The 15,899-nt window shown below is 40.0% G+C and overlaps 1 protein-coding gene across 9 annotated transcripts in view; it reads left to right on the forward strand.

The window, feature by feature from the left end:
* The window catches only part of LOC138808156 (endogenous retrovirus group K member 18 Env polyprotein-like), a 48,290-nt gene that overhangs the window by 13,202 nt on the left and 19,189 nt on the right, over positions 1–15,899 (forward strand). For 2 of the 9 annotated variants that reach the window (XR_011366428.1, XR_011366427.1), the window contains exon 1: positions 14,591–14,955. The gene's annotated coding sequence lies outside the window, so the exon portion shown is untranslated. Of the gene's footprint in view, positions 1–3,177; positions 3,279–3,594; positions 3,707–6,626; positions 6,705–6,968; positions 7,073–13,728; positions 13,967–14,583; positions 14,956–15,899 lie in introns of those variants that run through there. The other 7 variants (XM_069994106.1, XM_069994104.1, XM_069994107.1 and 4 more) reach the window with 7 other exon arrangements.

Here is a 15,899-nt window from a genome sequence, read left to right on the forward strand (position 1 = left end):
AACAGCTATATTCATTGATTTCAGGACAGTTGGTCAGCATTTGGAAGATTTGTGTGACTCAGTGTGAGTATTTTCCCATTATTTAATGTGTGATGTTAGCAAATCATGTACAGGCAAAAGAAAAGAAAAGACTAACTGATTTTAATTTAATACATCCAAGCAGAAAATCTTATGGTATAGCTTCAGGCTCATTGCTATATATCTCATTACAACTAAATTTTAAGAGATGACCACTAGTTGAGTTTTAGTGTAATATTAAGGAGTATGCCAGCATTAGCTTTATTGATAATCTGAGAAGGCAACTAAAATATTTCTTCCTTTTCTAACTAAGTGACTTTGTAAGGTAGATTTTCTGCATATACTTGAAACATCATAACCCAACAGACAGTATAAAAGCAGATGAGAGAATACAGGTGTCTTTCATTAGGCTAAAGGATGAAGAGATTTATTAAAGATGTAAAACAATGGGACTATTCTGCTGAAATTTTACCTTTTTTGGAAAATACAGTTTTTTTCAATAAGCGTATATTAATAAGTAGTGTTTCTTTTCTTTCTTTTTTTTTTTCTTTTTGGTGAGTTGTGTGGAGTAAACTCTGGGCTTGGGTGCTGACCCTCAGCTCTTTAGCTCAGTGCTAGTATCCTACCACTTGAGCCACAGCGCCACTTACAACTTTTTCTGCTTATGTGGTGCTCAGTAATTGAACTCAAGGCCTCATGCATACAAGACAAACACTCTACCACTGAGCCACCTTCCCATCCCCAGTGTTTTTGTTCTTAAGTTTACAAAACTACCATAAGCACTTGAGTTCTAAATTTTCTTTTGTTTGGGTTGTGAAACTAGGACTCAATACCTGATGCTTTGCTCATTAGCTGAGTTCTACTTTTTAACATATCTGTCTGTTTCTCTCGTGTGTGTGTGCATGCACATGCGAATGCATGTGTATCCCCTATTTTTTATTTAATTTATTTATTTTTGTGCCAGTCCTGGGGCTTGAATTCAGCACTTAGGCATTGATCCTGAGCTGTAGTCTACCACTTGAGTTATAGTTGTACTTCTGGGTTTTTTTTGTTTTGTTTTGTTTTGTTTTCTGAGTAGTTTATTGGAGATAAGAATCTCATTGACTTTCCTGCTCCAGCTAGCTTTTAATAGCAATCTATAGATCTCAGTCTCCTGAGTGTGTAGCTAGGATTACTGGTGAGAGTCAACAGTTCCTGGCTCTACTAACATTTTTTTTTGCCGGTTGTGGGGCCTAAACTCTGGGTCTGGGCACTGTCCCTCAGCTCTTCAGCTCAAGGCTAGCGCTCTATCACTTGAGACACAGTGCCACCTCTGGCTTTTTCTACTTATGTGGTGCCGAGGAATCGAACCCAGGACCTCATGCATGCAAGGCAAGCACTCTACCACTGAGCCACCTTACCTGTTTAATTAGCTCTTTGGGAGCTCTCAAAATTTAAGAGTATTAAGAGGTCCTGAGACTAGCATGTTTGAGAGCTGCCAGATGAAAAATTTCCAAATATTAGTGCTTTTAAAGATGGCTCTCTGTTTACTTCTTTGAACTGTCAGTGTGCTTGCCACTGATATTTCTAAACCTCATTTGATTTTTTTCTTTTTTTTTTTTTTTTTTTTTTGTCGGTCGTGGGGCTTGAACTCTGGGCCTGGGCGCTGTCCCTCAGCTCTTCAGCTCAAGGCGAGCGCTCTACCACTTGAGCTACAGTGCCACTTCCGGTTTTCTGGTGGTTTATTGGAGTTAGGAATCTCATGGTCTCTCCTGCCCGGGCTGGCTTTGAACCGCGATCCTCAGATCTCAGCCTCCTGAGTAGCTAGGATTACAGGCATGAGCCACCAGCGCCCGGCTTTGATTTTTTTCTATTTCTCATCAACTGTAAAATAACTAGTCTTCAAGTTTTCTGCAAAGCGAATATTTCTCAGTGAGAAACTTTTGTTACTCCTTTAGTATGGATTTTATGCAGACTGGGACATTTTCTTTTTTGTTTGTTGTCTTCAGCATCGTGTTTAAGAAGTCAGACTAGACAATTGTATAACATCTTACTAATAAATGATTCCTTAGTCTATGTAAAAGCTTGATTCCTGATTAGAAATTTTTTTCTGACCAGGTACTGGTGGCTCACACCTGTAAACCTAGATACTCAGGAAACTGAGACCCCGGATCTGGGTTTAAAGCCAGCTCACCAGCAAAGTGTGAGACTCTGATCCCCAGGTAACTACCAAAAGCCCAAAGTGGAGCTGTAGCTCAAGTGATAGATTGTTAGATTTGAGCTGAAGAAGCTCAGGGACAGCACCCACGCCCTGAGTTCATGCCCTAGGACTTGCACAAAAAAAGAAAAAAAAGATTTTTTGAACATAAGTTCTTAATGTTTTTCTGAAGTATTGAGATGGCAGTTAACTATGATGGGCTTTGTAGTTATCCACTGAGTCAAAATGAAGATCTGTCTTTTACTAAAGCCATGTGACCTGCAATCCTGAGCTCTTTTCTCATCTGTAAGGTAACCCAATCTAATTCCTTACAGGTTGTTAAAATAAGTACTAAATTAAATACTTTATTCAGAGGCTGGGAAGGTGTCTCAGTGGTAGAGTGCTTGCCTTGCATGCATGAGGCCTTGGGTTCGATTCCTCAGTACCACATAAGCAGAAAAAGCCAGAAGTGGTGCTGTGGCTCAAGTGGTAGAGCACTAGCCTTGAGCTGAAGAGCTGAAGAGCTGAGAGACAGTGCCCAAGCCCAGAGTTCAGACCCCAAGACTGGCAAAAACAAAACAAAACAAAAATGAAATAATGTATTCAATAAGTGGCATAATAGTCATAAGCAAGAGATGGTAATTATTTTAATGATTCCAAAGATATAATAGATTAAAAAATCTGCTTTTTAGAAGTCTTAACTTAGGAAACACATAAAGCCATTGTGATGTGTTTAGATGGTTGCATTCTTTCTAATTACTCCTCAATATGACAGTTGTGTTATTTATAAACTTTTTTCTGCAATTAACTGCATTTGTTCATGTAATCAGCATCTGTTTGGTGTAGGAATGGGAATCTTGAACTTTAAATACCATTCAGAGGACTCTGAGGGATTTTCTAAACAGTTGGATTTTTGTCTAATATGTTCACCAGAAATGACTCTGAAAAGAGACTCCTGCCCAACTCCTATCACTCTTTGCCAGCCCTCCTCAGTGATATTTGTTGAGAATTCAGCAGTGATGTTGGCATTTAATGATATCTCAATGAAGTACTGAAAAAATGGAAGTAGCTGACGGGGATAAAGGTAGGAACCTGCTGTTGTGGTAGTGTTGGTCATCTTTTTCTATCAGCATTCTTGGTCCTTGCCATCCCTTTGCCTAAGAATATGTCTTCCGATTTTGGGAGAGTCCTGCCTTTCTCCAAAGTCCCTCCAATGCCCACACTTTATTCCTTTATTTATTTATTTTGTTATTGTTGTTTTTGGTGCCAGGACCACAGCTTGAACTCAGCTGATGTCTTACTAATCTGAACCACGACACCAGTCTGTCTTTTTCTTGCTAAGTGGAGATAGATCTAAACAGAATTTTCTGCCTGGCTGGCTTTAAACGTCCATTCTCCAGGTCTCAGCCTCCTGAGTAGCTGATTATTGTCGTGAGCCACCAGCACCATCCTACATACTTTCGATGCAACTTCTCCTCATCTCAATGCCAGTCACCAAATGCAAAGCCTCAGGCAAGTACTCTACCATGGAGTTACATCCCTAGCCTAATACTGGGCCACACTCCTGCCCAATATATACTTAATTCTGTGGAAAGTATTTGGTAGTGATCTTCCACCATTGTTTTCCTTTGTTATGATGGTACTGGGGTTTGAGCTCAGCTCACTCAAACTTAGTAAGCAGACACTCTACCACTGAGCCATGCCTTGGGCCCTGCTTTCCCTTGACTGTTTTCAGGGAGAGTATGGTTTCCTGCCTGGATGCATGCCTGAACTACAATTACCGATTTCAGTCTTCCTGTCATTGTTAGGATCACAGACACTTGCCACTGTGTCCAGCCTCTCTGTTGAGATGGAATCTCCTAAAATTTTCTGCCCAGGCTGGGCTGGAACTGAGATCCTCTTAATTTTGGACTCTCACATTAGTGTAGGAGGATGAGCACATATTAATGTAACAGACTATGGCTGAGAAGGGATCTCACAAACTGTGCTGCCAAGGCTGACCTCAAATTATAATCCTCCATTCTCAACTTCCCAAATACCTAGGTTTACAGGCATGAGCCACAGCAGTGACCTGCCTCATTTTGTTCTCAACACTTACCAAAAAAAAGTTATTAACACTCAAACATAATACATTGTATATCTGAACATTGTAAATTAAATGTATATATTGGAATATTATTTACATTCTAAGTATACACTAAATAATTTTTTAGAACAGAATGAGATAAATATAAATGAAAAAAATTCTGCATGCTATTGGATCATTTTGTCAATATTTTGTGATATAGGTATGTCATTATGTTTTTAGATTAATTTCTTGCACCCAGTAGGATTTAGTTGGATGACAACCTACGAGTCAGGTTTTAGATTTTTATTCATATTAGGATATAGTTAAATGTTGCTTAAATGAGTTACGTTGGTAAGGATGGTATTAATGAGATCACCTTCACAATCCATCTTATACTTGGGATTGCTAAGTCATTTTAATTCTTTCTCTTAAATGCCAAGGGAGAGGCACAAATGAGCTATGATACATTCTTCCCACCAATCCCAGGAAATTTGGGGGACAATGGTCAGATAAAGCAGTAACAATTTGCCCTTTAAGCTATAGACTGATGATTAAGAAATATATAGATTCTAAAGGTTAAAACCTTTGGCTGGTCTCAAAGTGAGTGAATGGATAGGATTTAGGTGTGTAAAGAGAGAAGGAATATTTCCTGACAGTATGTTTGGCTGTCTTGATTATAGTTTGCTCTTGACTTACCCATATGTTTGCATGTTTCTTCAGTGAGGTGTTCTGTTTTCCCATCATCAAGATAGCATTTTCCTTAGCACCCTTCCAACATTAATCCTTTCTCCCGCTGATTTAAACATCATCTTGCTCACTTGGATCATGGATTATTCCCTCAATTTTACTTCCTTTTTTGTTCCTAGATTAGTGCTGATCAGTTCTCTACTCAGCCATTAAAATGATCTTCCTTTGATTTAAATTTGATCTTACTTGTCTCTGTTCTAAAAATCATTCAGTGGTTCCTCATCTCTTCGTTAGAAACTTTGAAATCTTACTAGGATGTAAAGGCCTAGTCTTTGCTGGATCCTACTTTGTCGCTTTTTTCCTTTGTTTACATTAAATGCTGTGATTATACTAAACTTCCTGCTATGCTTTCACCCCCTAATCTTGGCACTCATTTTCTCTGCCTGAAACTCTTCCCAAAACTTGAATTCCATTTTTTAAATTCTTTTTCTTTTCTTTTTTTTCTGGTCCTGGGGCTTGAACTCAGGGCCTGGGTTCTGTCCCTGAGCCTCTTTGTGTTGAAGGCTAGTGCTCTACCATTTGTGCCACAGGGTCACTTCTGTCTCTTTCTGTTTGTGTGGTACTGAGGAATCAAACCCAGGGCTTCATGCATGCTAGGCAAACACTCTACTACTAAGCCACATTCCCAGCCCTGAATTCCATTTACTTTATACAATATCTGCTTCATACTCTCCATTCATTCTTCTGTAATGTGACGCAAAGAGCATTGAGAGTGGAGGCCAAGGTTTAACTCCTAACCTTTGCTAAGAAATCTTGTGGAAATTCTTGACCTCTTCCAGCCTTCATTATCTTTATTGCCAAAGTGTGATAATGCCCACCTCTCTTATAAGCCCATTAAGAACATCTATCGACATACTATGCACAAAAAAATTCTATAAGCATGTCACCCAAAGATGTTTGGGGTGGCAACGTGGGTGATGACAACAAGAATGATCCACCCAAGGAAGCATTTAGCTTCACTGCTCAGGTGACCTTCCTGAACCATCCAGGCCAAATCAGTGCTAACTATGCCTCTGTCCTGGATTGTCATTCAGCGTAAATTGCTTGCAAGTTTACTGACTGGAAAGAGAAACTTGAACAGAGATCTTGTAAGAAGTTGGAAGCTAGTCCTAAATTCCTGAAGTCTAGTGATGCTGTCATGGTTCATATGGTTCCAGCAAGCCTTGTGTATGTGGAGAGCTTCTCTGACTATCCTCCTTTGGGTCATCTTGCTGTTTGTGATAGGAGACAGTTGCTGTGTGTGGCATCAAAGATGTGGACAAGAAGTCTGCAGGAGCTGGCAAGGCCACAAAGTCTGCCCAGAAATCTCAGAAGGCCGAGTGATTATTATTATCCCTAACGCCTGTAGCTTCAGCTTAACCAGTGGTGGAAGAAAAGTCTCAGAAATGTTTGTCTTAATTGGACATTTAAGTTTAATAGTGAAAGAATGGATAATGATAACAATGCATCATAAAAACTTGAGAAGGAAAGGAAAAAATTCTATAAGCACTCATATTCCATGCTCATTAAATTGTTATGCATACTTCTGCTGCCTTCACTCCTCTTCCTTCTCACCTTTCTTGTGATCCTCAGCAGTTTTTCTGGAATGTTTTTCATGTAAAACTTTGTTTTTTTCAGGGGATGAAGATTTTTCTGAAGAGATAACAGAGATGTTTTTCCCAACACATCTCCTGCAAACCAGACAAACTGGCCAGGGTAAGTTATTACTTCTTGGTGATTGTGATTCATTTATTTGTGACACTTCAGTGAATAAAAACTGAGATAGTAACCATTTACAATATGGAAGTAAGAGCAAAAGCCTTTCTCTTTGTTGATGACTTGTGAGCTATGTTCATATCCAAGGTCAGAGTGGGCAGAGAGGTTCTATATCCAGAGAAATATTTAATACAACATATATTCCATTGCCTGCTCATGCACAGGACATGGGATGCTTTTTCCTTTTATACCTATCTTTCCCAGGCTCAGGAGACATTCTGTAAACCAGTAAGCCCCAGGCACACAATGCTCTCTGGACAGAGGGAACTGATATAATCAAGATGTCCTGTGTGCTCCTAAGTCCTAGGGTAAGGACCCTAATAACTGATCTTTTTGGTTGTTGCTGTTATTAGAAAATAAATTTTGTTATGGAATGTCTTGGGTAGAAGAAAGACATTCCTCAAGCAACAAAGTAGCAGAAAGTTCCAGGCCTGCCTGTGCTAGCAGGGTTTGACCTCAAAAAGAAAAAAAAAACATAAAGAAATACATGTTTAAAATCTACTGAATGTAAGAAAGAAAGAGTACGGTTTCCTGTGAGTATATAATGTCAGAGAGTTTCCTGGAAACAGTAGCCTCTAAAATGGGATGATTGTTTTTCTTTATAGGGAAATAGTAATAACATTTATTATTATAACCACAATTCAGTGACATTCAGTACATTTCCAGTATTGTAGAACCATCACCTTTATCTTATCCCAAACATATCCATCACCCTTGACAAAAATTTTGGACCATTAAACCATTCATGCCTCTTGCCTTCCCTCAACCCACAGTAGCCCTGAGTTATTTTCTGTGTCTGTGAACCTTCTTACTCTTGGTACTTTATTGTTGTAGTCTGAATGTTTGGATTTCCATAATTTTTCATATGTTAACACTTGATCTTTTATTCTTATCCCCTAATGTTTGCTTTCTCCATGAAACCCTCTCAGAACACTCTTCGGGAACTCATCTTCTGCAGTTCAAGTGCATCTCTTCACTATTCAATCTAGTATTGTTTAAAAATGGTCAAATTTAAGAAAAGTCATAAAAAGAATATAAACAGTATTTATGTGCTTTTTATGAAAATTCACTATAGTTAACATTTTCCTTCATTCGCTTAATCACTTATTTGTGTGTATGTTCTCTTTGTGGACATACATTTGAGATTAACTTGTATATATCATAGTCCTCTATTCCTACATATTTTAATCTTGCTCTCCTCAGGATAAAAATGTCCCATTATTACATAGCCACAGTAGTTACCGGCTTCAGTAAATTAATCACAATGCCATACTTTGCTTAATCTTTGTCTATATTTCAGTCTTGACAATTGGCTCAATTCTGTCCCTGTCATTTTTTTCTCCAGTACTAATACCAGTACATGATCATGAATTATATATAGTTGTGTATACTTGATCTCCTATAGTCTATAATAATTCTCTGCTTTTCCTTTATAACATTACTATTTTTAACAACACAAGCACCTGCTTCCATTTAGTAGCTAGGATGAGAGGTATGAGTGACTGCTGACTAGCAAATGTAGAGTTCTTGAGGGTTAAATTGTGTTATTTGTTTTTGTTTTTGTTTTTGTTTTTTACAAACTATGAGGCTCATTGTAAAAAATGCTCAGTGTTGTTGACCCCATATAAACTAGCTTATTATCCCAAATATACATGTAGATGTTCAATAAGCAGATATGTCTCTATATTTTTATTCTAGGTAATTTGCTAGGTGCTAGGGAAGTAATGATGAGAATGACATAGAAAAATCACAAGAATAAAAGAAATCATGTTAATAAATATTTTTGAGGTCAATAATTCTCAATGTGGTCCCTATGTGGCAATTCTCGGAAGGCAGTTTTCAAATAATTGAAATTTTTGGCATAGAGATACAGGGTATAGCAGGGGCATTGGCCTGGTTGTCTGCAAACTAAGGGTGTAGGGAAAAGTGCACTGGAGCATGTGGTTCTGGGAATAATTTTTTAATATTTTTGTTTACATTTTTTACCTTTTTTTCTCCAGGCTAGCAGGCTTCATACCTTGAGCCACAGCTTAATTACTCACTTTCTTTTTTCTTTGTTCATTTTTGCTGACCTTGGGGCTTGAACTCTTCTGCCTGGGCCCTGTCCCTGAGCTTCTTTTGCTCAAGGCTAACACTCTACCACTTCAGCCACAGCACCACTTCCAGCTTTTTCTGAGTAGTCTATTATGTTTCTCGGACTTTCCTTCCTTGCATCAAACTGTGATCCACAGAACTCAGCCTCCTGAGTATGAGTAGCTAGGATTACTGGTGTGACCCTTTGGCACCTGGCTAGGTTTTTCTTATGTTTTGGTTCTGGACCTAGGGCTTGAACACAGGGCCTGGTCAGTGTTGTTTAGTTTTTGTTTTTGATTTAAAGCTGATAGTCTATTTGAGCCAAAGATCACTTTCTGCCTTTTTGTTGTTGTTTTTATTCTTTGTGTTAATCCCAGGGCTTCAAAGTGGCCTGGCCAGTCTCCAGTGTCCATGCTTTCTCCCCCTCCGCCCCCCTCCCCCCAAGTTAGCAGGCACTACATCTTTAGCCAGTGCACAACTCTTCCTTTTTATTTTTGGTGGTTGTTTTTATTTCTTTGTATTTGGCTTTTATTTATTTATTTATTTTGGCTGGTCACGGGGCTTGAACTCTGGGCCTGGGTGCTATCCCTCAGCACTTCAGCTCCTGGTCCTCTACCATTTGAGCCACAACACCACTTCCAGCTTTTTTTTCTGCTTATGTGATGTTGAGAAGTCGAACCAGGGCCTCATGCATCCAAAGCAAGCAAGCACTCTACCACTGAGCCACCTTCCCAGCCCTGGTTTTCATTTTTTTATGGTGATACTAGGGCTTGACCTGCCAGTCTTCTTGAGGTGTTGGGCTTTTTCCCCCCTCTGGGATGGAAGTTTTACAATTTGAGCCATAGCTCATCTTTTTTTTTTTTTTTTGTTAATATTGTAAGGTCTGCTCCTGGATGGCGAGCAGACTCCACACTCCTCACAGCAAAGTCTCCACCCAGTAACTGCGTTACCTAGGCAACTGGGACACCTGGAAGAAGTCACATTTGCATCCACTGAGGTCATATCTGAATTTGATGTGTCCACACCTTTCTCTGCCCGTACCCTAGATAAGGCCTAGCCCAGGCCCAGACTCTCTCTGCTCTCTCTGCTCTTTTCTAGCTCTTTCCTCTCTCTTTCCTCTCTTTCCCAGCTCTCTCTCATTCCAAGGCCTTTCCCAGCCATGTGGAGTGCCAACCTTGCCTGGTCCCAGCAGGTCTACTGAATAAAACTACCCCTTACCTGAATAGCATGTGCATGGTGCTGTTCTTACTCGGCTATCTCTTTTTTTCATACCTAACAAATATGAGATAAGTGTTCTATGGCTCTAACTACTCAACAGGCTGAGATCTGAGGACCTCAGTTGGAAGCCAGCCCAGACAGAAAAGTCCTTGTGAGACTCTTATGTCCAATTAACCACTCAAAACCCAGAAGTGGCGCTATGGCACAAATGGTAGAGCACAAGGCTTGAGTACAAGAGGCTCAGGGACAGCACACAAGTCCTGAGTTCAAGCCCCACAACTGTCAAAAAAGACAGAAAGGAAAAAAGAACTACAGGAAGCCAAGATGACTATCCAGACAGCTTGGTATTGGCATAAGAACAGACATCAGGACCAATGGAATAGAATTGAAATCCCAGAAATGAACCTACAGACCTATAGCCATCTAATCTTCGATAAGGGAGCTAAAACAATAGAATGGAAGAACGACAGCCTCTTCAGTAAATGGTGCTGGTAAAATTGGTTAACTACTTGTAGAAAACTAAAGCTAGATCCTTATATATCACCTTGCACCAGAATCAACTCCAAATGGATCAAAGACCTCGAAGTCAAAGCAGACACTTTGAAAACATTACAGGATGGAATAGGAGAAACCCTAGGTCTCCTCGGCTCAGGCCGAAATTTTCTGAATAGAGACCCGGAAACACAAAAAATCAAAGAAAGGTGGGACAAATGGGATTGCATGAAGTTGCAGATCTTTTGCATGGCAAAGGACATAGCTAGCAAGATCAATAGAAAGCCCACTAATTGGGAGAAGATCTTCACTAGCCATACAACAGACAAGGGTCTCATATCTAAAATATACTTAGAACTCAAAAAATTAAATCCCCCAACAACAAATCTGCAAAGAAAAAACTGCCCAATAAACAAGTAGGCTAAAGACTTAAAGAGAAACTTCTCTGAAGAAGAAAGAAGGATGGCCAATAGACACATGAAGAAATGCTCAGCCTCTCTAGCCATAAAAGAAATGCAAATCAAAACAACATTGAGATATCACCTCACTCCAGTTAGAATGGCAAAAATCAAGAACTCTAACAACAACAGATGCTGGAGGGGATGTGGACAGAAGGGAACCTTACTTCATTGTTGGTGGGAATGTAAACTTGTTCAACCACTTTGGAAAGCACTTTGGAGGTTCCTCAAAAGACTTCACATAGAGCTCCCCTATGACCCAGCAATCCCATTTTTGGGCATTTACCCAAATGTTTACAAACAAGACCACACTAACGCCAACAGCACAACTATGTTTATTGCAGCATTATTTACCATAGCTAAGATATGGAACCAACCCAGATGCCCCTCAGTAAATGAATGGATCAAGAAAATGTGGTATATATACACAATGGAATTCTATGCCTCCATCAGAAAGATGACATTGCCCCATTTGTTAGGAAATGGAAAAACGTGGAAAACATTATATTAAGTGAAATAAGCCAGGCCAAAAGAAACATAGGTGCCATGGTTTCCATTATTTGCAATATCTAGTATATGTATGAGTCAAGCAGAAAAGGTCAGATAATGTGATGTTATGAAAATGAATCCTTAGATATGTATTTTAATGTTTTTTTTCCTTTCATGCATTTGTTTCTAACGCATTTATAAGATTATCTCTTTGTAGCTTTGTATGTCCCTCCCCCACAGTATAACCCTGCTTTCACTATATTTGATGTCATTATAACTTGTGTAGGAGATGGGGAAAAACAAGTCGTTTAAGGATATAGGTAGACCTGTTGCAACAATGAGAAGTACAAGTTGTCATGTCGAAAACGAGTTTTTCAATGTTGGTGGGGGGGAAAGCCGGGAGGATTGGGTGGGCGGTTGGGTGGGGAGGCTGGGAAGGGATGTGTAGTGTAAACAAAGGAGGAGGCTGCAATGCTTGATAAGAAATGTACGCATTAACCTGCCCATGTAATTGTAAAACCGCTGTACAGTGTGTTCACAAAAAAAAAATAAATAAAATAAAATAAAGAAAGAAAGAAAAAAAAAAGAAAGTTGAGAGCCAAGGTTCAAAGCCATCCTAGGCATGAAAATCAATGAGACGTTTTTCACCAATTAACCAGCAACAGGTAGGAAGCAGTAGAGCTCTAGCCTTGAGTAAAACTCAAGTTTTAGCCCAGGAGTAGCATAAATGAAAAGAATTCTCATTTACTTTCCTGCCCAGGCTGGATTCAAACCACAAATGCTCAGATTTCAGCTATTTGAGGAGGTAGGATTATAGGTGTGAACCATATTTTTAAAATCTTAAATTGGCTCTAATATTTTTGTCCTTCTTTTCACTTAATTTATTATTCTTTTTCTCTTTTTCGTAAGTTTGGGTCATCTAGCTTATTATTAGGGCTGGCCACTCTTTCTGAGGTTTTTGTTTTGAAGGTTTTTTTTTTGTGGATTTTTGTCCCAACCTGCAGGACGTCAACGAGGGCGATGAACCTAAACGAGAGGAATGAAGGGACAAGAGACATGAAGAATGACAGCAAGACAGGGATTCTGATCAAGCTGCAAATTTTTATTTTTCACACTGGGGTATTTATATGCTTGGAATAAGGAAGCTTTTAAATTGGCCATTAAGGAAGCTTTTTCATTGGCCATAGCAGCTGCAGGATGTTTGCATAGGGCAGGGTGAAAGGGTGGTCATTAGCAGCTGCAGGATATTTGCATAAGGCAGGATGAAAGCGTCGGATTTCTGAGAGTGGTTCTGTAAACTCAGCCACAAGATGTTCTGGTGAGATAGTCAAGCCTATCTTCATGTTGAGAGACTCCTTTTGGCTCCCAACAGATTTTTTTTTTTTTTTTGAGCTTGTTATAGTACTTGAACTCCAGGCCTGGTCATTATTCCTAATTTTTTCTCAAGACTAGTAGGCTTCCCACCTCAAGACAGTTCAAATTGTGGCTCTTTATGTATTTTTCTTTCTTTCTGCATTTATTTTAGGTGATGCTCTTATGGCTTGTACTCAGGACTTGGGCATTTTTGCAGAGTTTTTGTTGTTGCTGTATTTTTTTTTTCTTCATTGCTGGTCCTAGGGCTTGAACATAGGGCCTTAACTTTTGCTAGTCATAAAATCAGGGCAGAGCCACTGTGTCTGAGGTTTTTCCCTTTTCTTTCTCAAGACTAGCAGTCTCTATGGCTTGAGCCACAGATAAAGTTCTGGCTTTATTTATTTATTTATTTTCATTTTTGTTGCTAGGGCTTCAACTCATGACATGGCCACTCTCCTGAGGCTTGAAGTCAGGGCAGGGCCACTGTGAATGAAGAATTTTTTGTATTGTTTGTTCTCAAGGCTAGCATACTTTAACAGCTTGAGCAACAGCTGCATGAATGGCTTTGTTTATGTAATGTTCTCTACCACCCCCACCAGGCAAAAGTTGTAAAGTTCATTTTTTGAAATAATTTCTTATACATCTCATTGTTGCAATCGGTCTAGCTGTATCCCTATTTAAACAATTTGTTTTTTCCCTTCACCTTCACAAATTACGCCAACATCAAATACAGTGAAAATGGGATCAAATACAGTGAAAATGGGGGAGTTATTTATTTATTTGGTTCTGGTCCTAGGGCTGGAACACAGGGAGTGGTGACTGTTCCTAAACCTGAAATCAGGGCAAGGTCACTGTGCTGGAGTCTCTCCCATGTCCTAAAACTTAAGCCACATTTCAACATCTGGCTTTGTAAAACAAATTTGGTGATTCATAAGGGATAAGTTTCTTATGGAGGAGCTGGGAAGTGGCTCAGTGGTAAAGTGCTTGCCTTGAGCTGAAGAGCTAAGGGACACCATCCAGAGCTGGAGTTCAGGCCCCACAACCCATAAAACAGAAAAAAGAAAAGAAAAAAAAAGCTGAGTGCCAGTGGCTTACGCCTGTAAGCCACTACTCAGGAGGGTGAGATCTGAGGATTGCAGTTCAAAGCCAGACTGGGAAGGAAAGTCCATGAGACAATTATCTCCACTAAATCACCAGAAAACCAGAAGTGGCCCTGTGGCTCAAGTGGTAGAGCACTAGCCTTGAGCTGAAGAGCTTAGGGACAGTGTGCAGGCCGAGTTCAAGCCCCATGACCAACCCCAAAAAAAGAAAGATTCTCATGGGAAGACAGGGACATTAGCCAGGCTCTAAAATCAGAGGATGGTGGTTCAAAGCCAGCCAGGGCAGGAAAGTTGTTGAGACTCTCATCTCCAATTAATCACCAAGAGCTTGGAAGTAGAATAGTTCTAGTCTTGTGCAAAACAGCACAAGTTCAGGCCCCAGGACTAGCACACATAAAACCAAGTGTCATGGAGCTTCCTGCCCAGGTTGATTATGAACCACAATCCTAAAATTTCAGCTTCCACAGTAGCTAGGATTATAGGCATGAGCCACTACTTAAAAATATTTCATTGACTTCGCTCTTCTTCTTTTGCCTTCTTATTATATTGTTCATTTCGTGTGTGTGTGTGTGTGTGTGTGTGTGTGTGTGTGTGTGTGTGTGTGTGTGTGTCCGTCCTGGTGCTGGTTGTAGACCTTGAACTCTGGAGCCTAGCCACAGTCTCTGAATTTGTTTTTCTTTTATTTTTAATGCTGTTTCTAGGCTTTGTATTCAGGGCCTAGTCCCTGTCCCTGAGTCATTCTTTTGTTGCTGGTGGTGGTGGTCCTAGGGCTTGAACATAGGGCCTGGTCACTTCCTGGGTTTGAAACCAGGGCAGGGCCACTGTGTATGAGGGATTTTGTTGTTCATTTTCCCTCAAAGCAAGCAGTCTCTGTGGCTTGAGCCACACAGATCAACTTCTGGCTTCTTTTACTTTTTGGCAGTTCATGGAAGATAAAAAATCTCATAGAAGATAAGAGTACTGTATCAGCACCTGAAATCTGAGGATTGGGGTTGAAAGCCCAGGCAGGTAAGTCCATAAAACTTATCTCCATTTCATCCCCCAAAGAAAGGAAGTGGTAGAATGCTACCTTTAAGAAAAAAAAAATTCTATTTCAACCCCTGGGTTCAAGACCCACACCTGATACATACTCACAAATTCCTAAGGGACTTTTCTGCCTCAGTTGCCTTGGAACCCAGATCTTCAAGTTCTGTCTTTTGTGTAGCTTGAGCTCCAGGTGTAAACCACCAATTCTCTTGGCTTTTGTGCTCATCTTCCACTCTGATTTTTATTTGTGTATTTGTATTTAATTGATTACTTAGTAGTAGTCCTACCCTATGTATCTGGGCCTGGTCACTGTTATTTTGCTTTTTCATTCAAGGCTGTTGCTTTACCACTTGAACCACAGCTCTACTTCTGGCATTTTTGCTGGTTAGTTGGAGATCAGAGCCTCATGGAATTTCCTGCCCAGGTGGGCTTTTAACCACCATCCTGAGATTTCATGCTCCTAACTGGCATTACATGTCAGCCACCAAAAAGTGCCTGGCTCACTCAATTTTAATATTTTTTTGTTTGGTCATGGGGCTTGAACTCTGGGCCTGGGTGCTATCCTCAGCTCTTCAGCTCAAGGCTAGTGCTCTACCACTTGAGCCACAGTGCCACTTCCGGCTTTTTTCTTTTTTGATATAAGGTGCTGAGGAATCAAACCCAGGGCCTCATGCATGCAAGGCAAGAGCTCTACCACTGAGCCACCTTCCCAGCCCTCAATTTTAATATTCTTAATAGGCTCTTACAGTCTTTTTATTCACATGATGATGATGATGATGATGATGATGATGATGATGATGATGATGATGATGATCATGATGATCATGATGATCATGATGTGCTGGTCATAGGTTTGAAATCAGGGCATGGGTGCTGTCCATTATCTTCCAGTTGAGCCTCAGCTCAAGTCCTGGACTTTTCTTTAT

Source organism: Dipodomys merriami, unplaced genomic scaffold, assembly GCF_024711535.1.
Source record: "Dipodomys merriami isolate MVZ:Mamm:240054 unplaced genomic scaffold, mDipMer1.0.p SCAF_443, whole genome shotgun sequence".
Lineage (NCBI taxonomy): Eukaryota > Metazoa > Chordata > Mammalia > Rodentia > Heteromyidae > Dipodomys > Dipodomys merriami.